The 23,874-nt window shown below is 37.1% G+C and overlaps 1 protein-coding gene and 1 pseudogene across 8 annotated transcripts in view; one reads left to right on the top strand and one right to left on the bottom strand.

Moving 5' to 3' along the window:
- The window catches only part of EXOC6B (exocyst complex component 6B), a 702,680-nt gene that overhangs the window by 567,329 nt on the left and 111,477 nt on the right, over positions 1 to 23,874 (bottom strand). The window lies entirely within an intron of this gene.
- On the top strand, positions 13,534 to 22,316 carry LOC114900918 (annotated as a pseudogene).

Below are 23,874 nucleotides of genomic sequence, written 5' to 3'. Positions count from 1 at the left end.
TTAGCATCTGATTCAGTTTCACTGGCTTATAAGTTCCCAGAAGGCAGAACTATGTCTTTTTCATTTTAGATTCTCTGCCTTCCTTAACCTTGCCCACCCAGTGCCTAGTATAAAGCTTTGCATATTAAGAAAAAAAATGCTACTTTAAAAATATTAGAAACAATGCAATGTCAAGAAACAGAGGAAAACTTATATTATGGTATTTATATAATTATATAATAACTATTTAACTGTATAGTTATTATATAATTATATAAATACTATATAAAATATTTTAAATGATTTGGTATACTTATGGACATTATGTCTAAGATGTGAATAAAAGGCTATATAGTTTGTATATATAGCTTAAGTTCATTTTTGCAAATATGTATATACTCACATGTATATGTATTATACAAATGATTCTCATTTATCCATAGATTAAAAATATAAAATCTTTTCACCAAAAGATTATCTGTGAGTAGTGGGATTTTTTAATGATTCTCACATTCCTGGTCACATACATCATTATAGAGTATATGAAATTTTTAAATAACAAATATTAATCCCTCCCATGGATATCAAAACAATTAAAATGTTTTTATGTTAGAAAAAAAAAGTCAACTAAATTTATCTCTCTAAGCTAACTACTATTCTTTTTCCCAAATCCCTGAAGTGACTTCAGCCCTGGTAGCCCTCAGGTCCTTTGTCACCTGCCTTATCACTCTACCTTTCTATCTTACTGTCCTTTGTGTTTTCTTTACTCACAGCTCCATCCACATCCAACAGCAGGGCAGAAAATTCACTAGGTAAGCTGTTACAATTTGGTTTTATGTCCCTTCCATCTCTTATTTATCATTCCCACATTAAAACAAAAATAAATGTTGAACACAATGAGAATACTATACACCCATCAGAATGACTAAAATTAAAAAGACTGGCCACAACGAATGTTAGCAAGGAGGTAGAGCAATTGAAACTTTCACATATTAATAGAATGTAAAATGGAACAACCACTTTGCAAAAAGGTTTGGCAGTCTCTCATAAAATTGTGACCCAGAAGTCCACTCCCAGGTATATTTACCCTGGGAAATGAAACATGTCCACAAAAGACTTATAAGAGTGTTCAGAGTACCTTTATTCATAATAGCCAAAAACAGAAACATCTTGAGCGTCCATCCACAGGAGAATGAATAAACACTGTTCAATTGATGTAAAAGAATAAAATTCAGCAATGAAAAAGAATGAACTACTTAAACATGTAACAATATAAACGCATTTCAAAATCATTATATGTGAAAGAAGCCTTATATAAAAGAGTACATATTGTATGAATCCATTTATATCAAGTTCTACAACAGGCAAAATTAATCTATAGTGGAAAAAGTGGTTGTCTCTGGGGAGAAAAGAGTAGAGGACCGAACAGAAAGAAGCATGAGAGAACTTTCTAGGGAGATGGTAATGTCCTATATCTTGACAGGGGTTAGGTTAAACAAGTGGATATACTTATCAAAAACTCACTTCAAATTTGTGCATATTATGGTATTTTAAATTTACCTCAAAAAGAATAATCAAATGAATACTGAACTCTAGCTAATATTATGCATCCTGAAGTATTTAGAGATTAAGTGTACTGATGTTTCACACTTACTATGAAATGCATAAAAAAAGATGTGATGGGTTGAGGAATAATAGATAGATGACAAAACAAGTATTGTAGAATGTTAACTGTAGAATTTAGGTGGTGGGTAAATATGGGTGTTAACTGTACAATTCTTCCAGCTTTTCTGCATGTGTGAAATTTTTCAAAATAAAATGTTAAGAAAAAAGTAAACTTTGACCTGCAACTCAAATTACTTTTTGCTCAGTCTCCAGAGATAGACAGCCTTATTTGGGGGCAAGTAAAGTCTAATTTCCCTCTACTGAGACCATTAGACAGGCACACTCAATATGCTACTTAGCAGTGGAGTCAAAGTGGTAAATCAGCAAGCATGCCTGGAGGGAAGACCAGTCCCAAAGGATGAGCCAAACAGGAAACTCACTGGTGCAAAGCAATCAAAGAGCTTCTACACTACTACTAACTGTAACAGCACCTTTGGTGACTTCTTTCTTGAGCTAAAAAATCAAGAGCACTTTCAACCAGTACAAATCCTCTTTAGGGGAGTCTGCCACCACCACCCAAATACTCACTAACGTTCTTAGGCAGCTTTTCTTCCCTAAGTACAACCAGAAGTACCTTCTAACAAAAACACACACAGCTTTGAATTGCAGCATGGGACAGATTTATGGAATATGGAAGACATTAAAGTATTCACTTTCTCTCTGAAAATAAAGAGCACAGACTCATAAACAATGCCTGAAAGGCATTTCAGCAGCTTAATCCACGCAGGACATGTTTTGCTTTTTGAGACAATCAGGAACTGTTGGGTACAGGAAGCCATAAACAACAAGAATTTGGCTTAAGACAGAGAACAAAATAAATGTTTTTTATAGAGATCACTTAACATTTTTTGAAGGGTTTATTTATGTGTGACAAGGTCTACAAGACACAACTTGTACATAAGCAGCAGCTCTTACAATACATCTAATATTGATTGACTTCTTACAACAGTGGCACCAAGCAGGACCAGTCTGTCAGCATTTCCATCAATAACTACATTTGCTGGGCTTAATAATTCCCTTTTTCCAATTTTCTCCAGACAGAGAAAACCACTTAGCTGGTTCTCAGCATTCAAACTCAGCCAAGAGTTTTTCTTTAAGTTCCATCACACTTGAAGCTGGAGTTTTGGAAAGTGGGTTTCCTGAGGAAGGCTCAGGCTTTTAAGTCTAAGAGACAAAAGAGTCATGATAGAAAAACCACCCACAGAATTCTGTAACTTAACAAATATGCCACATACAAAATTCACTGAGTTAATACAGTCTAAAATAGAATAAAACAGACAATACCATGGGTGATGGAAGAAAGATATTCTCTTAAGGAAAAATTACTAGTCAACAGGTATCTTAGAAAGTACAATTATGATCTGATAATCCTACTAAAGTAAAACAATTTATGCATATGGCACAGGTTTTTTTGCCAAGGAGTAGTATCTGAAAAAGTCCAGGTTTCAGAAATGAAGGATTAGAGACTTCTGTGTAACCTGTTTGGAGACTTCTGTGTAACCAAAGCAAGATTCTGAATTCTTTATTCACCCCATCAATAAAATTAACCAAACTCTCTAAGTTATTTATGTTTAAAGACTTTGAATTTCTCATATATGCAACAGTAAATAAGTACTATTGCTATAGTCATTTCTTCCGACTACAAAAGAGGCCCTGTACAATATACATAAGTACATCCCAAACAATTAAACTCAGCACAAATATCCTACACAAATAGAGAACACATATCCCATGCCACTATAACTGTAAGATCTTAGTTTCTTCCCCAGCTTTCACTTCTGTGTTTTTCTTACTCAAGAGCATTTTATGAATAGTCCGAAAAGAAATAATCGCTTGGAATGTTTTCCCTCAGATGCTCAGAAATATATAATTTGTTAACTACTGGGGCACTATACACAACCTACCATTTTATTCAATACTGCTGGCTATACAGCCTTCTTTTATTATATTTTCTTTAGTGAAAACTAACTTCTATGATGGCAGATTGAGCAGGCACTGAGCTAAACTCCTTCCTCAAAACTCCACTAAAATAAAACTGAACAGCCTTTTTTTTAAAAGGCATAAACGTACAAAAATCAAAGAGTACAGAAGAACCAACAGCAACAAAATGCTGGAAGCTGGAAAGTAGAGGGCCCAGTTGGTAACCAGACAAAGTAAGTAATGGGGAAAACCAAGTGGCAGCCTGACTTGCACCATATCAGTAGCACTAGGTATCTCTGGAAGGGAGAGTAGAAAATGAAGCTTGAATAGGCTTAGCTGAAAGTATGCTTAAGAAGCAATTAGACTCTCAGATTCCCCTTTCTAAATTCATCTGGGCACCACCTATCCTTCCCTCATCACAGCAAAAGGCTAGAAAGTCTCTGGACTGGGGAATAGCTGTCACAATTGAGAACATAAGAATCATTCTGAAAATGGGAGATTAAGCATGAGAGTTTACTTACTAAATGTTGAGATCCCCAATCTTTTCCTCCCACTTAGACTCCTTAAAATGCTGGCAAGCAAGAAGGATTCTAGAAGCTCCTACTTGGGATAATTTGACCAGCCACCCCCCCCCCAAAAAAAAAATCACCAAAAGATACTGACAAAGGAAGTTTCTCCCCAGAGAAATTGTCCATCCAGATCACCCTACAGGTGGGGGGAACAGAAGAGGGAACAACTTCAATGGGAGTTGGAGTTAAGTGGCTATGTAAGTATGCTTTGTCTTGGATCTACTAGAAACTCACATTTATTGCTGAGTATGTATAGAAACAGGGTCCAGACTTCTCATTGCTATTGATTATTGTCTTATTTTAAGATCCCCCAGAGACAAGCTTTTCAGTCCAAGGAATTTATCTGGGAGAAGACACCAGGAAGGATTAGTAGGGACATGAAGAAGTGAGACAATGAAAAGAAGCCAATAAAGGGTCTATTATCAAGCAAGTTAGGTCAACTGAAACTTAATTCCGTGGAGTACTCAGATATAGTATAGAATACTTGCCTCAGAAGTATTCTATACCATCCTCCCACCTGATGGTCAAGGGAGCTGACGTATTTACACACCAACTTCCATCAGTTATTGATTGAGGGCTAACTGGGACCAGGGACGTTGGGGTGGAGGGAGTGGCATTAATTCCCTGTCTCTGGCATCCAAAGAAAACCCTTAGGCAAAGAAATGCAGGTGCTGGAATTGGAGGTTCAGTAGGCACACACTGAAAGCGTAAGGTCTAAAGGGATATAAACAGGGCACAACTGTATTTGCTACATCCATCATGATAACTGAGCTTATTTGTGTCACTATCTTATCCAATGTAAAACACTGTCTCTTGGAAGTTCACTCTTGAATCCTTTTCTTAGCTGTCTTTTAGAAAGCTAATAACTTAGTAGTAAGTGATAGGGGTCCCAAAATTATCAAGCACTTTTACAAAATTATCTAGTCAAAGCTGTACATTATTTTGGTTAATGATACTAACCTCATCACTCTGTATGGTAACCATTAACCACCCCTACTTCACCAACGAGAAAATGAGTCTAAATCAACAACGTGATACATTAGGTCGAAAAGTAAATTAAGGTGAAATTTAAGGTCCAAATTTAAATTAAGGTCCAAAAGTAAATTAATGTGAAATTAAAAGCTAAACTCACGGCACCCACTTTATTTTATTTTATTTTTTTAACATCTTTATTGGGGTATAATTGCTTTACAATGGTGTGTTAGTTTCTGCTTTATAACAAAGTGAATCAGTTATACATATACATATGTTCCCATATCTCTTCCCTCTTGCGTCTCCCTCCCTCCCACCCTCCCTATCCCACCCCTCCAGGCGGTCACAAAGCACCGAGCCGATATCCCTGTGCCATGTGGCTGCTTCCCACTAGCTATCTACCTTACGTTTGTTAGTGTATATATGACCATGACTCTCTCTCGTATGGCACCCATTTTAAACTTTCAAAACGTACTGCCTGCTAACTTTCACATTCACATTATGCCAATTCCCAGCTCTTAGAATTTTAGCCCAGAGCAGCTAGCTGGCCAGAAAGGTCCATTACTTTATTTCACAATTAAGTAACAAAAACTAAAAAGTATACCTGGCTGCAACATTAAAACTCTGAAAGGTAAATGCAACCTGAATGTCCCCTAAGCCCATTAACTGAAGCATCCTACTAGGCTATTCTAAAGATATTATATCTCTAAACCCAATGGCTCAAAAACTTCACTTATCAAAGTGGCTAGACTTCAGTTGCCACTCATACTCTCACTCACAGTCCACTTTGTAGGAGTCTCTCTATTCTTTATAGAAATGCCTTCTCTTTTAATATCTAGTTTGTTTAAAGATGGGTACCTCACAGTAGAAGAACTGGGAATCCTAATGATATAATCTTAAAGTTTCATATCCTAAGGTATACAACTGTTTGGCTCTAGAGCAAGGTTAGGAAGAAGACTAGGTTAGAATGGTTGGATCAATGCTCCTTTCTAATATTCAGGTCCTGTACCAAAGTCTGGCTCACTGTGCCAGGATCCTTATGCACATGCTTGTTTCTCCTAGGGGCTCCAATGTCTCTCCTTGCAATCTGATCACCTTATCCCAGTTTAAGTATGCACAATTGTGCACATGTGTTCCATAATGTGCCAGACAAATAGGGGACATAGCTAGGTGCTGCTTAAGTGTCCCTGAGATTTCTGGGACAGTCTTAAACAGACTGTCTGCCCAAAACACATGTAAGACATCCAAGGGAATATTGCCTAACTTCTCATTCTAGCTCTGACTCTGCCAAGACAACCTGTTATACAAGTTTGAAATCTTCGTGCCAGGGGGGCAGAGGTGGTTTATTAAAACCCAGGAATTAAACCTTCAATTCAAATCAGTTTATTATCAAGTTCTATAGCCAGCCTGCCCAGAGAAGTTGCTTTTCCCCACAGCCTAAGGCAGAGAAGGAAAAAACACTGACTTACTTCACAAAAATAGTCAAGAGTAACCTCTAAACAGATGTTTCATATCATCAGTAAACTTTTCATCATTTGAGTACCATCTGGGTACATGATAGCCAAGAAGAGCAACATTATAATTAACTAATGACAAGTTAACAAATGGCTTTCTTCATATCCCCATGCATATTCCAATAATTTCATTTCCATGAGACAAGAAATAAAGAGTATCTTATTTTCTAAATTAAACTAACCGAATCATTCCTTTATTCCCAAGTTGCCTCAATAGTTTTATTAGTTGATCATACATCAATTCACCTTCCCTGAAAAGGTTCTCAAGGGATTCTTTCTTTTGAGTCTTTTGACAATACCTAATATAAGTCCTTGTACTTAATGGTCACACAAAAAATGTCAATGACTACTATTGATCTGTTGACTGAAGTTAGGCACAGCTTGTTGATGAACACTAGTAACAAATCATGAATCAGTCTTTTTAATCAATTTGACATCTTTGTGTATACTGTATTAGCCTGAGTTTCTTAATATAGAGCCTGTTATACCTACTTAGTTTTTATCCATTTTTCATAAAGTACAAAGTTTCTTATGCTAAAAATTTCTGGTGTGTTTAGAGCTCATTCCTTGTGGCATGACAATACAGAGAAAGCTGCTAAGAAGGGCATGCCAGGCACTCAATCAACTTAAATTCTACTTTCGTGGGTTAAATTGTGTCCCCCCAAAATACATGTTGAAGTCCTAACTGCCAGAACCTGTAAATATGATCTTATTTGGAAAGTGTCTCTTTGCAGACATAATCAAGTTAAGATGAGACCATCAGGGTGGGCCTTAATCTAATATGACTGGTGTCCTTATAAGAAAAGGAAAAGGGACACAGACATACAGGGAGAATGCCATGTGATGAAGGATGCAGAAACTGGAGTTATACTGCCACAAGCCAAGGAATGCCGAGGATTTCTGGCAACTACCGAAAACTAGGAGAGGCATGAAACAGACTCTCTAAGGCCCCAAGAAGGAATTAACCAACCCTGCCCACACCTTGATTTCAGATGTCTAGCCTCCAGAACTGTGAGAGGATGAATTTCTGTTTTTTTTTTAAGCCACCTTATTTGTGTTACTTTGTTACAACAGCCCTAGGAAACTAATACACCTACCTTAAGAAATTTAACTATAAACTGAGGGATCACACTAAAAAGAAAAAAAAAATTAACACACAATACAGTTTAGCTATAAAACTTATAGAAAAACTATGATGAATATGCAGTTAAATGTATAGAGCTCTAAAAAGAATGTCAATCAATAATGTTATAAATAACTTTTATTCTATTTCCGATTAACATTTCAGACAACTTAAAAATGCAAGGGTAAAGATAAACAAAATTTTAACAGGAATGCTTGCAAAAAGAAAATATAAACTAGCAAGGCTTCCTAGGGATAAATACAAATGTTCTAGAGCTTCTGAGAAGCATTTCTAGATATGAGTCCTCTGGGATCCAAAGAATCCCTTAGTTCCCACAGAAGGAGGGTCAGTAAACTTGCTCCTAAATAGCCAGATAGTAAATAGTTTAGGTTTTGCAGGCCATACAGTGGCTACTGCAACTATTCAACTTTGCCTTGGCAACACAAAAGTAGGCAACATGTAAACAAATTAGCAAGGCTGTGTTCCAATTAAGCTCTACTTAAAAAAACAGGTGGTCCACCCATATGCTGTAGTTCCAACCCTTGCTACAGAGTAATGGTTTTTAATTGTCCTGGAAACAGACACATAGTTGTAATGAGTCAACTTGGCTAGGCCAAACTACATGTCCCCCAGTTGCCCTCCCTATGTGTTTCTAGTTAAGGTGAGGCACAAAAGATATTCCTGTGCAAGATGTAGGGAGTGGAAAGGGAGCAGCAGCCATTTTGTAGCTCCCACATGTTACACTTATCTGCTAGTTAAGCTTGTTGGCACAGGACAGCAGCCAAACCTGCCAGTTACTCCACTTTCCCCCCCGACCTGCCTTCGGCTCCTCCTAGGCCAGGTGTGTTTAGCTCCAAGATGAAGGGCACCATTTCTCCTGCAGTATATGCAGATCATCAAAATCAAAAGCAGCCAAAATTAATGGGTTTCAGTCCATTCTCCTGGGTTCCAGCTTATACCTGTGAGCTCCAGCTTGTCTTTGCTCTCCCCTATTTTATATCTTCTTTCCCTTCCTGACTACCTTCCCTTTGGATTTCAAACTCCAGCATCAGACACAAAGATAACAGCTCTGCTTAGGGACTGATTTATGCAATTGTGGGAACTGGGTAAGTACTCTCCTAGTGGTTCTACTCCTCTGACTAAACCCGGACTGATACATAGACTGCTTTGAGAGTATATGAAAGTTAGGAACCAAGATAATGCACATACACACACAAGGACAAAATATTGAAGGCACTTCAAGGGGTTCAACAAATCCATCTCAAAAACCCTATTACAGAGTAGAAAAGTAAAAACTGCAAGTATCAACCAAAAGACTGATTGGTTTGAAACTTTTCAGCCCTGAAATAAAATAGTACAACATAAACGTGTCTACCAACCATCTAAAAACTACAACAAAAAGAGGAAATACATCCAAATCCACTTTTCACCTAATATATAAATTTATAATGCATAAGAACTTCTTTAAAGTTTCAAGTACTTCTTTTTTAAAAATTGGATATTATTATTTGGTGACCTGCTGTTGTATTTGGCTTTACACTAGCCAAAGGTACTATGAAAAACACGGACAAATACAAAATTTTATACCAATTTACTTAAAAATAGTTGCTTATAGTCAGAATCTGGGCTACTGAAGAAGCAGAAGCATTAAGTGCTGCCCCCCAAAGATAGCCTAAACTCTTAACAAGATAATGAGTTTTGGCTGATGTGAAGAGGCAATGAATCTTGAAAATACAAAAATTAATTTTTAAGTAGCTATAGAACACTAAAGGACAGAACACCTTATCCAATCTCAAAATAAACAGCTAAACCTTCCCCCTTCCCCGCTTGATTTCTCAGCATAGCAAATATCACTATTTGACAAACTAAACTGGCTTGTTTTTAATACACACTCAATAGGTATTTATTGACTGAAATAATAAATGAAGTGTAAAGCTATTAATCTTGACGTTATACAATTGTGGGAACTGGGTAAGCACTCGATATTAATCTTGACTTCTTTAAAACTATTCAAATTCTGAGATATTTCTAAATAAGGATAATCTTTGACACATAAAATAGTGAAATGAATGTGTTATATAAGGAGAATACTATGTGATTACTAACAAGTTCCATATTCCTTTTCTATTATTCTTCCTTCTGTTTTACAACTCTGACTACACAAAGAAGTGTGTAGAATCTTCCTCTTCTGTTTTCATAGAATTCTTTATCAATTAAGATTACTTTACATAAAATGAACCTTCCATTTAGTAACTGACCCAGTGAAACTCTAAGATGATCCTTGGAAAGAAATGGCATTCACTAAGATTGGTGGCTAACTACATTCCAGTTGCATTTTTCTCCCTGTGCAAAATATGCTACAAAAGCCCAGGAGAGGAAGTTAACTGGAATCTTAGGTTTCACACTTCTTTTACATGAAGTCAATACTAATATCCTCAGGGCAAATCCTATTTGACCCTACCAAAACTCTAGCAAAGAGAAAAACAGATTATCAATCTCCCAACCCCAAACCACTCTTAAATAAAAGTTTTGTGGAAAATACTCTTTAGAAATAAGTATCTTCATGACTGAAACAGTGAACTTTAATACCAGAGGAAAACAAAGAAACTGTATGAAATTCAACAAAAGCTCCAAAATAGTAGGCAAACAGCCAGCATTTTCTTTCTGTTCCCTGCATATTCTCCACCCTTGTTTCGAAAGAGTACAAAGGAGGAGAAGCATGAGGAGGAGGGGAGGACAAAATTTAACAAAGAAATAGGATACATGATAGAAAACACTTAAAAGCAAAACAGATCTGATGGTCTCACCTGGAAAACTGAAATATATCCATATGTATAGTGTTTGCTTTTTTTGTGTTTGTTTTTTATATAGAGTTTATAAAAGCAAGTTCTGAACAATAAAATGTATTTGTTTTCCCAACCCAGGATCTGCTCTACACAGCGCTTTTCTTTGCCTGTGAAGTTGTTCAATTTATGCTTCCCCACCTCAAATATAACCTGGGTGATAACAAAGTCCTATACTAAGTCCCCAAAGCCATTTTTTGGCCCATTCTGAGAAACAAAAGGATACTCCAAAGGATCAAACAATTCTTCATTCTCTAGAGCAGGGAATGAATGTGATGAAATACATCAATGTCTAGTGGGGTTATTTAAATCCATAAATCGATATAATTGTGCTTACTTTTTGTTGATATTTCATACCCACTCCACCTTTTGTAATCCCTAATATTTGTTCCCTCTGATTCACCCATGAATTAGAAGCCTGACTGATCTCTTTATTCACCCTCCTCTTTCTACCGATTTCTTCAATTCCTTCTCCTTCTTCGTTTTTTTTTCCTGCATGTGTGCCACTTACCCTTCTTACTCCTCTAAATTCCTTACCTTTTCCTAACAAAATGTCTAAATCTCTTGAAAGAACTGATGGTCTCTCTATCCTAACTCATAAAAGTAGGGCAAGATGTCTAAGGAAATGTGACCTGAGATACTAATGTTGTTTATGTTCCCTCTGGGGAAGTGTTGCTCTACACATAAGATAAAAATACATACTTCTTTTTAGAAAGAAATCCTGAGGAGATCTTGAACCTAAAAACCTCTGGACACAAACTTACCTGCTTTGTAAAAGTTTGCTTCCTTCAACAATGACATTCATAAATCTCATCCCAAAGACCCATAAATCTAGCTTCAGAAGGTAGATAGTTCTTCCACCTCTGTCTTTAGTCCAAGTTAGGTTTTTAATAAATGTTCAATGGGAATGGCGAAGTGAAGGACATGGTAATATGAACTATTATTTCCATGTGGATTTTGCTGTTGTTGTTTAAAGGAGAAGGAAAATAAAAAGGCTTTCATTCCTGTTAAAATGCCATAGGAACAAAGAAGTTACTAAAGAATCCTGGATGCTCCACAGGCTGTGTATGTATTCGTGCCCAGAGTCACCTTTCCTTCTGCAGGCTTACATATTGCTGAGATAGAATTCAGCCCTTCCATTTGTAGCAAGACATTTCTCTGTATGTCATTTGGCAGATGCAGTTGTGGGGCTCTGCCAATTCACCCTGGAGCCCTCTATTTTAATCAGTATCACATAAAGTTTAACACATGCTTTGAAATGTGCACCAGATCCAAAGCTTTGCCTGGGGACGGGGGTGGGGGTGCTTGCTGCAAAAACACATACCATCCCAGCCACTACTCCACAAGCAATTATCTTTCACCTTTGGCTGAACCAGGAGAACTGTCAACACCAGCACACTGCCAACCAGAAGAGAGGTTATGGGGTCAAAGCAGGAAAGAAGGTTGAATGCTTTAGGTTCAGCTTGGCTATTTGTTAATCCTGCTGGCTGCATGTAAGAAGCACTCTCCATAGTCACCAAGACACAGAAAAGCACACTATAAGAGAAGTAGCTGTGAGTACACCAGAATTTTAACAATGCTTTTCAAGCAGTAAACTCTTTAGTAAAAGCACAAAACTCCAGCAGTACCATAGGACAATCATATATCAAAAGCTAAAGAACTCACATCAGCAAACTCTCATACATCAGGAAACTTCAACTGTGAACTGAGTTTTGTAGAAACAAAGGATTAAAACAAACCTCATATATTAGACATAAACACTTGTTTTCCTCTCCTATCTAAACATAAGTTTAAAATATTCAATATATTAAAATATTATTAAAGTTTCTTTGAATATGGAAACCAAAGGAAAGTTACCACTGATGATTAAACAAAAAAGACAATTACTAAAACAGAGATGGAAGTCCATTATCTCCCCAAGTTCCTCACACAAACCCCCAAAACACACACATACTGTTGATAAGATCTTCCCCAAATGCCAACTACAAAATATATGAATATTCTACCTCTTCCACAAGTACAATTAATCTCTTATAACCAGAATAACAGCCACATTTTATCCCATGTGCCATCTATGATCCATTTGTGAAAGATGGCCTAGATCACTGCTGGCTTAGTCCACTGAGAAGGACTCTAAGGCTTAGTCTAGTACCGTGGCAAGACTGCCATGCTGAATCACTGATTTCTATCAGAGTGGACACTAACAGGCACGGATTTGTGGCTCATAACTGTTCCACATCAGTTAGACTGATCGTCTCCAGAGTGGGGCGGTGTCTACCTGGAAGGTTATGCAAAAACAATACATTAGTACTTATATTTGTTTTCATCTTAAAAAAACAAAAAAACTAAGTTACTAATATTTGATTTAAGAAATGACACTGACACCCTCACTCTCTGACAAAGAGTCAAGTACCACATATGGAATTCACGATATATATACTGAGGAAAAACAGTGCAGAGTGGTTGATAGTAATACCCTCATTTGTTGATTTTCTTTCAGTTTATTGTGATGTGTTGCAGACTACATGTGCTCAGTTAAATAAAATTAGATTATATTATCTAGTTTTAGTTAAACTTGTAGAAAATGGGCAAATGGTTTTAATGTTTCCCTAGATATACACTGTGGTTTGAAATAATACTAATAAATAGGGTTAACACCTGTCTTCATCCTGGTGTGGTAAGACCATTATAATATTGGTCCCCAAGAATCAAGCCTCCCTGTGTGCATGCCCCTTAGCAATGTGACTCCGCTGCTTCTATGAAGAGGTAAAGACCATTTCTCCATGCTCTTCAATCTGGACTGGCTTTGTTACTTGCTTTTGGCTAGCAGAAGGTGATGGACATTGCCAAATGCTGGACTCTGGGTCCTAAGAGGCCCAGCAGCTTCAGCTCTCTTTCTCTGTCTGAGCCCATGCTATGAGGAATGCTATGAGGAAGACCACCATGCTATGAGGAAGCTCAGTTTCGCCTACTACGGGGTGAGAGTTCAGGTACAGAACCAAGACAACAGCTGGCACCAACTGTCAGCTAACCACGTGAGTGACTTCCAGGTGAGGACAGCAGACAAATGCATGGAATCATAAGAAAAAATACATCAGGGAATTCCCTGGTGGTCCAGTGGTTAGGATTCCACGCCTTCACTGCCAAGGGCGCGAGTTCAATCTCTGGCTGGGGAACTAAGATCCTACAAGCCGCATGGCACAGCCCAAAAAAAAAAAAAAAAGCCGAGAATTAACATGAACAAACCTCTTTTTTAAGCCTCAGCTCTACCATAATGCCACTCAATAAATATTTTTAAAAAAGAAAAAATACATCAATAGTATCTTTAAGCCATTAAGTTTTGAGGTAGTTTGTTAAGAGCAATTGATAGCTGACACACCTGGTAAGAGCCCCCTGTCAAATATATCATGTGGCAAATATAAGGATGATCAAAGCAGATCTGACCGAAAATAACACCCCAAATTTGAAATTATAAAAATGACTATTTGAAAGGGGAATTTAAATGCATTATTAACAATGACTCTCTCCCTAAATATACATCCTGCCCAGAGACAGTAGCTAATAAGAGTAGTACATATGTATACCACTTATAAATAAATAACATATACATATATAAGGTATATATGCACAAAAGTGTTTTACTGAAGGCAGTCCATAATCAAAAAAGTTTAGAACCATATGTGTATTACTACTGAAATTAATATACATATATAATTTTTAAATACAAATATACAGCTACTGGGTATAAGTGTTCAATTTCTTTTGAAGATAAGGGTGTCAAATTTTTTGGAAAAGTTTTAGTGCGCTGTCATGCACTAGTACATGTAGTAAAAGGTGAAAAAAGAGCCTCATCAAGCTATTTAGTCCACCTCTATTTCCAGACATTACAAGCTCCAAACTATCCCAGGAAGTAAGAATCTCCATAGTTCTAATATTCTGCTTTTACTAATACAATGCATTTTTACTTTACAATATTATGAATCCTCCTCCCCATCCCACAATATTTTACTTACTATGCTACTTACTACACTTAGATTACCACCCAACTATCAAATTCCTTAGCATCGCAGATTTCTATCTTGGATGAACAGTGGTATCTTTCAATAAGACAAGAAATATGGAAGAAAAGCATTGGATGGTTTGGTGACAGGGAGAGGGATTACAGTGGTAAAGCCAATGAAAGGGAGACCTGAGCATGTCAAGTGTAAAGTGGAAGGAGTCAGTGAAAGGGAAAGGTTGAAGAAAAAAGGAAGGAAGAGAAAGATGGAACATTTGACAGAACAAAGAAATAAGACTGAGCACAAGTGGAAGAAACAGTCTTAAACAGGAGGAATAGCCTCTTCCTCTGAAACTGGAATTGAAGCAATAAAGAATGGTGGAAACATATAATTAAGCAGTAAGAGTGCTGAAAGCCAAGCAAATTTCTGCTTAAAAGTCCTGTTTCTCTAGGACATCGGTTAAGGTACAGAAAAAAGGAGTATTTTCTCTATGAAGAAAAAGGTGAATCTTCACCGAAGTATTATAAAATGCCTTTTTATGTCTACTGAATATGACCAATTTTAAGTGTAAGTCATACTGTATATGCCATTTTAAGTTTACTCATATTATGCTATCACTAGCTATTTCAAGTTAAAATTTATTTTCATTGTTATTTTGCCCTTCTCTATTTCTTCTGTAGTACCTATACAACAGAAGTAAGAAGAAAAAAAAAGTAACAAAAGCACGCGAGAAATCATAGGCAAACCAAAGTTTGGAAATACAACCTTATCCAACTTTCACAGTATACAATATAGGTCAACGTATTCTCAGACACCTATCTACTATCTAAACTGGGCAAGTCAGAAAAATTTACCAACATCTTGAATCTACCTGTCAGTGTGTTAGTAAAAATAGCATCCATTTTCACTAATGATGTAAAATTGAACTGTGAGACTGTTATAATTTTATTCAAGCTTTTCCACTATGTATTCTTCACAAACCATGATGAAACTAGAAAAGGAGCATCTCAGAATACACTACTGAATCTAATACTCATACTGGATCTGAATAGTCCAGATGGCTCCCACAAGGATATATTTCACAGAGTACTCAAATCCTCTGACATTTTATGAAAAATTTGTGTCCACACAATTTTTCAGAGGAGAGGGTTCATGACTTTCATTGGATTCTCAAAAGGTTTACGTCCCTAAAATGTTTAAGAACTACTGCTATAGATATCTCTCCTCTCCACTGTTAAAAGACCAACTCTGCTTTAGAGACTTACCAAGAAAGACAAACATAACACATGCCCAGATAGACCACAGCCTCTTCATCAGGGCAGCTAAGAGATTCATACGTTTAACAAACTGAGGAGAGCTGAAGTCATTCTGTTGGAAAGTAGGCTGTACTATTTTTTGACATTTGCTTGTTTTCTTATATGGGAAGTAAGGGAAAGGTACAAATTAATAACAGACTTCAGCCTAAGTCAAAAAATAAGATTATAGTACCGAAAAAAAAGATACTCCTTATCCTTAAATTCTTTGACACCAGAATAAAATCACCATACTCAAGGGCACAACCCTCAAAAGAAGATTAAGACCACCACTGTTCAAGCCAGCAAGTAATTACACTAAAAACAAAACCTAAGGTAAAAATATAGCTTTCTATTTGTCTTGTTAGTTACAAAGACTACAAAAATACACACACACACACACACACACACACACACAGACTAGAAATACTTTCAGAGAATAAGGGCTACTCCAGTTTTTGCTTCTGAACAAATTTCTTAAGGAAACTAAAGAAGAGAAAAACCTGTCTATAAAATTCAAGAACTACAATCTATTTCTTATTAAATTAAAAAGCTATTGTGTGAATTCCGGTTTTGCTTTTAGCCTTTTTTTCTTCCCTGGAAAGAGGTTGCAAGTTCCTCAACACATATATAAAAGATTTTATTTGTTCAGTCAGTACTGGAGCACAAATCGTAAGCTTTTAATTCACTGGTTACAGGGTTTCAGTTTTAGAAGATGAAAAAGTCCTGAAGATGTATGGTGGTGATGATTGTACAACAGTGTGAATGTACTGATTAATGCCACAAAACCGTACATTTTAAAATGATTTAAGAAGGTAAATTTTATGTTATGAATATTTTACCAGGAAAAAAAAAGCACTGGTATACAGAAGTGAGAAAGTTTCACTGGAGGAGAATCAAGATAAAATTATACCTAAGTGAAAAAGTTTCACCTGGTACTTCAAAGATAATTTGCAACTCGAGATATCAAAATTGAACATAACAATTACAGGTTTCATCAGCAAATTAAGAGCCTAAGAAGACCAGGAAAATATTAAAACTCTTACAATATCCATGGAAATTCTCTGTCCTTAAATGCGTAAGTGCCCTGCCAATGGAAAAAAAAATGTATGTATGTATAATATAACAAAAATTTGCTGAATGCCTAGTTTGTACAAAGTAGTGTGTTAGGTTCTATGCGAACAAAAAGATGAAGCCAATTCAGACATATGCCCTCGAGAAAATGCCAGTAAATGATTATCATCTTAGTTCCACTTCCTGAACTCTATCCTAGCTATAGGTTCCCCTCCTCCAAACAAGTGTCCCAGATCCCTTTTATTACCTAGTATTCTACAAGTGAGTCCTCTGTGATTTATGGTGGTGTGCCACAGAACACATCTTAAGCATTGGCATTCCAAGACTTTAAAAATAAGGGCTCTTAAATTCCCTACTTCCTTCCCAATCTCATTAACATCTCAACTGGTATAGGGTAATCATCTCCCCTGACAGCCCACCCTGATTTGTAAAACAGAATTTTCTCGATTTTAAAAATTTCCAAATACTTAAACATTTATATAAAGATCCATTATCACTGTTCTGTTTTAATAGCTAACCACACTAGAGGCCTCAATGGTTGGCTGACTTCTGAGTTTAAGCAAACACACACGTGCAAGTAGGCACTACAACATGACAAGGCCTTTTCTTTCCCCCCAGACAACTGCCCCAATCTGCAGAGCATTTTCTCCTCTGCATGCACACACAAAGTAATAATTGAAAGCTGTTCTAAATTTGCTGTAGATGTGCAATTAGAAAATTATGTCAGGAAGGTAAAGTAGCCTGAACTTGTCAACAAAACAACTTTTTTGCAAGCTTTCAAAACAAATAAAATGTAGTCGGTTGAAAACTTCCGGCTCACAGTATAAACTCTTGCCACTGCTTTGTTCAATAGCCTCTCACAAAGAACAAAGAAGAAAAGAGTCTATGAGTGAAAAACTCACCTCTAATGATCTAACCACTTCCCATACTTCCCAGTCCAGAGTTTTATTCCCTAGCCATCTTGGTGCAGTCATTTATCCATTCACCTCCTAATGAAGACAGAAAGAATTCATCCCAGTACAGTCAGGTTCAAAGGTCATAAAGCCTCTAAAGCTTAGAATCACATAGACCTAAAAAAGCAACAACTTAGGTGGTCATCTGTCACTATTCAATTGCAAAAATTTAATTTTTCTGCGTTTTTAGTTTGGGGTTCATTTCTCTGTTGAGATCCTAAACAAGAGGGAATAAGAGAAATGTCACATTCTCAATCAGTGAGATAATAATTAGCAATAATTAATTAACTGAAGTTTCTGGTAGTCCTCATTACCTGTTCAATATGCTTCCCAACCTATACTTTTGATAAACTTCATGATCAATGGCCAAGGGGTTAGGAATACAGAGATGGTTTGACTACAAAGGGGTAGCACAAAGGAATTTGGGGAGGTGATGGAATTGTTCTGTTTGTGGTGGTGTTTACGTGAATATATGCATGTTTAAAAAGTTATGGACACCAAAAAAAAGATATATTGTATGTAAATATTTTTAATTTTGAAGCTACACTAGGGTTACTTGCTAAAACTTTTTAGCAGGGAGATCTAGTAGGATGTGAGAAAATAGATTCCTCTTGTTCTAGAACATCCTTAGGTCCACAACTCTGGCCCTCCTGAATATATTTGAATATTTCTTTTTCTTCCTTTCTTTTTATTTCCTCACATACCAGTTCCCTTACCATTATTTTGATGGAGTTTTTTTGCTCAGTAAAGAAAACATCTGGCAGAGGACAAGAATAAAGCACTCACTGAGAGCACAACAATCCTAGGAATTCTCAACTGGATTTCTCCAGGGCCAGTAAGAACTATCCCCCAGGTCAAAGGGCACACCACGGGGATTCGGGGAGGGCTCTAAATCCAAACCTCAAACTTGGCTCCACTACACTCTGCACACGTGGCAGGCATCTAGAATTGTCAAAAGGAAAGTACAGCATACCAGTAAACTGACTTGTTCATACCAAGAAGTATCAGCACAGGAGATGAGAAAATACACTGAGCTCAGAGTATAGCTCAATCTAGTAACTGAGAAACACGATCACCACATGCATAGTGAAGTTACTTCAAGAGACTGTAGAAAGACTAAGAACCCAAAATACAATTTCCATCAACAAAATAAAGATATCCATTTAAGTCTCACTAATTTCTATGGTCTGAATTGCCCATTTAAGCAGATGTAAGGTTTGGTTTCTCACTGACATTAAAGCAATTATTGCAATATAGTACAAAAAACAAAACAAACAAAAACCCTGCATTTCTTAACACTGAAGCCTGAAAAAAATAAGGAAAACCTTCAGGTTAAAAAAATTTTTTTTCCCTCTAAAAGTAGTGGCTCATGCTTTTCCAAATCAGTTTGTTTAAAACTACTCATGAAAAAAATGTAGTTGCAATCATTTAATAAGAAGATGGAGAGGCAGAAAGACAGCTGGTATTAAGCTATCAATACCCAAGCTACCCCAACTGAAGACTAATTACCTGATAAAATCACATAGATCTCAAAACAAAAACATCCAAAAAATGCCATATTTATTAAGTGCCTACTGTGTGTCTAAGTACTTTACATACATGATCTTATTTGACACATTAATAAAAGAGGAAAATAAGGCTTAGATTAAGTGTTTTGCCCATTATAAGTGAGAAGTTTCAACCCAGCTTTCTTGACTCCAAACCTATGCTCTTTAATATTGAAGACACTACAAAAGAAATTTTCTACAAGAAAGACTTGACTAGGAATGGATATGAGCTAATTTTCTCTAAAAATTATTACAAAGAGAGTTGACTGCTGCTCTGTATTCTCTATTATCACTATAACTGCATGACAAAGATAAGGTAAGGCACCACCTCTCCTAGTCTGCAATTAGTGCAAGCCAAGTTGATAATAAGTAAATGCCTATGGTCCTTGAGAGAGTCAGCAATGGATCCAGTCTCCTTTCTCCCATTTAAGGGTCTACATTCTTAGACCACTATCTCGAAGTGTTCTTATAACCAATATAATCAAACTCAACCTTTTTAAAGTAAAAGTAGCTTTGATTGGTGCTAATGCCTCTTTGATTATAACATTTTATAACTCATAATTCTCCTACTTATAAAACGTTACAGTAATTTTTATAGTCAATTACATGAGACTAATTTTCTTGGGTATTAATGATCCATGCTAGCCCAATGAAAGCATTAAAAAATAAAAGACAGTTGAAATGACCAAATGACCAGATCTCTATGAGATCTATTTTATAAAATGATATTAAACAGATCTAAACTTGGGGTAAAGAAGCACGAAATGTGAGAGAACATTCGCCAAATTTAAGATGCAGTTCAAACAGTAGAATAAATTACTATCTGTAGGCAGGGCCCAAGGATTAATCACATGTAAGTAAAAATATGCAAGACTTAACAACCATTTTAAAACATGTCTTTAGTGTCCTTGTTTGCTTTGTATATTCACTGTGTTAATATAAGATTAGATATTAGAATCTAATTAGAATTAATAGTGAAAGCATATCAGAACATCAAGAAAATCTGAAATCTGGGAAGAACCAGAACTGATGAGTTCTTATCCTTGAATTTAAACCCTTTAAAAATGTCAAACTTGGAACTGTTCTTTAGACCAAAGAACCATTATCCACACAGCTAAACATACACATAATAGAGAGCAAATACCACGATTCTCAAACTTTATTATGGTTTCAGATCTTATATCATGGTTGACTTTTTAAAATAAAGATTCTCAGTTGGGGTGGTCAGCATGTAAGGCTGCTCAAGATGAAGCTGAATTCTCAGGTCTTACAAGCAGGATTTCTAGAACTAAGAGAGAGGCAAACAGAGAAAGAGAGAGAGAGAGAGAAAAAAAAAGAGAGAAATAGAGAAAAAATAAGAAAAGAAAAAGGAAAGGAAATGGAGGGGGGGACCCCAACCATATAAAGAGATGCAAGTAAAAGAGAAGCAAGTCTTTGTTTTAAAATATATATTCCATATTTCAATCATGCAGTTGTTATATCTGACTTGAGAAAACATCATCCATACACAAGCAGAGTAAGATAGTACGCTCCTCGAAAAGGCGGAGGAGTGGCGGCTGCCCGAGCTGCACACCGCAAAGCGCTCCTTCCCGCTCCCCCACGCCGGCACCAGCCCACTGACCCACTCATCTCACCGGCTGTAGAAAACAGTGAAAGAAACCACTTATGATGTTTTGGGGGTCAAACCCAATGCCACCCAAGAAGAACTGAAAAAGGCTTACAGGAAACTGGCCTTGAAGTACCACCCTGATAAGAATCCAAATGTAGGAGAGAAGTTTAAACAGATTTCTCAAGCTTTCGAAGTGCTATCTGATGCAAAGCGAATTATATGACAAAGGAGGAGAGCAGGCAATTAAAGAAGGTGGAGCAGGTGGTGGTTTGGGCTCCCCCATGGACATCTTTGATATGTTTTTTGGAGGAAGAGGCAGGATGCAAAGAGAAAGGAGAGGTAAAAATGTTGTGCATCAACTCACAGTAACCTTAGAAGATTTATGGTGCAAAAAGAAAACTAGATCTGCAAAAGAATGTGATTTGTGACAAACGTGAAGGCCGAGATGCTAAGAAAGGAGCAGTAAAGTGCTGTCTCAATTGCCGAGGTACTGGAATGCAAATAAGAATTCATCAAATAGGACCTGGAATGGTTCAGCAAATTCAGTCTGTCTGCATGGAGTGCCACGGCCATGGGGAGCAGATCAGTCCTAAAGATAGATGTAAAAGCTGCAATGGAAGAAAGACAGTTTGAGAGAAGAAAATTCTAGAAGTTCATATTAACAAAGGCATGAAAGATGGCCAGAAGATAACATTCCATGGTGAAGGAGACACCAAGAACCAGGACTGGAGCCAGGAGATATTATCATCATTTTAGATCAGGAGGACCATGCTGTTTTTACTCGACGAGGAGAAGACCTTTTCATGTGTATGGACATACAGCTGGTTGAGGCATTGTGTGGCTTCCAAAAGCCAATATCTACTCTTGACAACCGCACCACAGTCATCACTTCTCATCCAGGTCACATTGTCGAGCGTGGAGATATCAAGTGTGTGCTAAATGAAGGCATGCCAATTTATCGTAGACCACATTAAAAGGGTCGCATCATCAATGAATTTAAGGTAAGCTTTCCTGAGAATGGCTTTCTCTCCCCTGATAAACTCTCTTTGCTGGAAAAACTCCAACCTGAGAGGAAGGAAGTGGAAGAGACTGATGAAATGGACCAGGCAGAACTAACGGACTTTGATCCGAATCAGGAAAGACAGTGCCACTACAATGGAGAAGCATATGGGGATGATGAACATCATCCTCAGGGTGGTGTTCAGTGTCAGACCTCCTAATGGGGCCAGTGAATAACACTCACTGCTGGCATTTTATTTGCAGTAGTGACTGAGTGAAGGACTATAATCATAATATGCTCACTACTTGTTATTGTTTGTTTTAATATTCAACTATAGTAGTGTTTTAAAAGTTAAATGAAGAATAAACTCAAATATAAAAGCGCTGACTTTGCCCTGTATGTATGATGACTTCAGTGTGCAAGATAAGTTTAATACTTGTAAAAACTACTTTAAAAAATTTCCCCTAGCATTTGTTAGGCCATACTTTGTAACTGATTTCAGCTATGTACATGGAATAGCTTAGACTGAAATGCCAGGTATATGTATCGACTTCAGTGTATGACCCTTAACTGTTCAGCTATGAAGTTAAAACTGTATTTAACTGGCAGTCAAAGAATTTGTAGAGAAGTGTTGGTCTGTATAGTGGTATTAAGTGGGATTCATTGTGATGCCTCTGCATTTATTCTATTGCCTCAACTGTTACTTGAAGATGGCATGCTATATAATTTAATTTAGCCTGTGGTATCAGTGATAGAAATGATACCTTTCTAAAGAAGGGGTTTATCATATAACATGCTGCTTCTTGAGGGCTTGCATTTGTAGAACTGCATTCCCTTCTGCTGGGCCATCTTTTTTTAATATATCTAGTTATTGGTCCTGGTTACTTTTCTTTTTTCCTTCTCTTTGGACCACAGTAAGCCTTAAGAGTAGTGACTTCTGGAGCAGGGTAACTTAGAGGCTGGAGTGGTAAGACCTTTACATGAAGAAGTAATTTGCATGTATGAGTTAGGAAGGTGTTTTGCAGGTATATTACAGGCTTACTTTAAACCATTTAACTTATGCTCCAAAGAAACTGTAATTTAATGTTGGTAGTATAGCAAATTATGAATAGCTTTAATTGTATGTTTAAAGTCATATTCTCACAAGCTTAAATCTGGATATCAGAATTAAGCAATTCTTGAAATGTATGAATGTCTCCTTAATATACTGATTACAAAGCAAAAAAAAAAAAAAAAGAGAATACTAGTTCGTTCAGACCTGTAGTGAGAGATCACTACCTATTAAACATAAACTTTAATAGTTCATTCCAATGAGATGAAAATACACCTTGCTTCCATTCATCATTTAGAAAGGCAGAGAGAGGCTGTGTCTGAACATATCTAAACTTCATCTGATAATGGGAATTCCCTGGTGGTCCAGTGGTTAGGACTCCGTGCTTCTACTGCCAAGGGCCCGGGCAAGCTGCGCTGTGCGGCCAAAAATAAATAAGCAAATAAATAAAGGCTTGGGGCTTCCCTGGTGGCGCAGTGGTTAAGAATCTGCCTGCCAATGCAGGGGACACGGGTTCAAGCCCTGGTCTAGGAAGATCCCACATGCCATGGAACAACTAAGCCCATGCACCACAACTACTGAGCCTGCGCTCTAGAGCCCACAAACCACAACTGCTGAGCCCACGCACCACAACTACTGAAGCCCACATGCCTGGAGCCCTGCTCCGTAACTAGAGAAGCCACCGCAATGAGAAGCCCGCTCACCACAACGAAGAGTAGCACCCGCTCACCCCAACTAGAGAAAGCCCGCGCGCAGCAACAAAGA

The sequence above is a fragment of the Monodon monoceros genome, unplaced genomic scaffold (assembly GCF_005190385.1).
Source record: "Monodon monoceros isolate NGI ecotype Baffin Bay Population unplaced genomic scaffold, NGI_Narwhal_1 Super_Scaffold_19, whole genome shotgun sequence".
In the NCBI taxonomy this organism is placed as follows: Eukaryota; Metazoa; Chordata; class Mammalia; order Artiodactyla; family Monodontidae; genus Monodon; species Monodon monoceros.
Note: the sequence above shows the minus strand (reverse complement) of the source record. Positions and strands in the feature narration are given on the sequence as shown.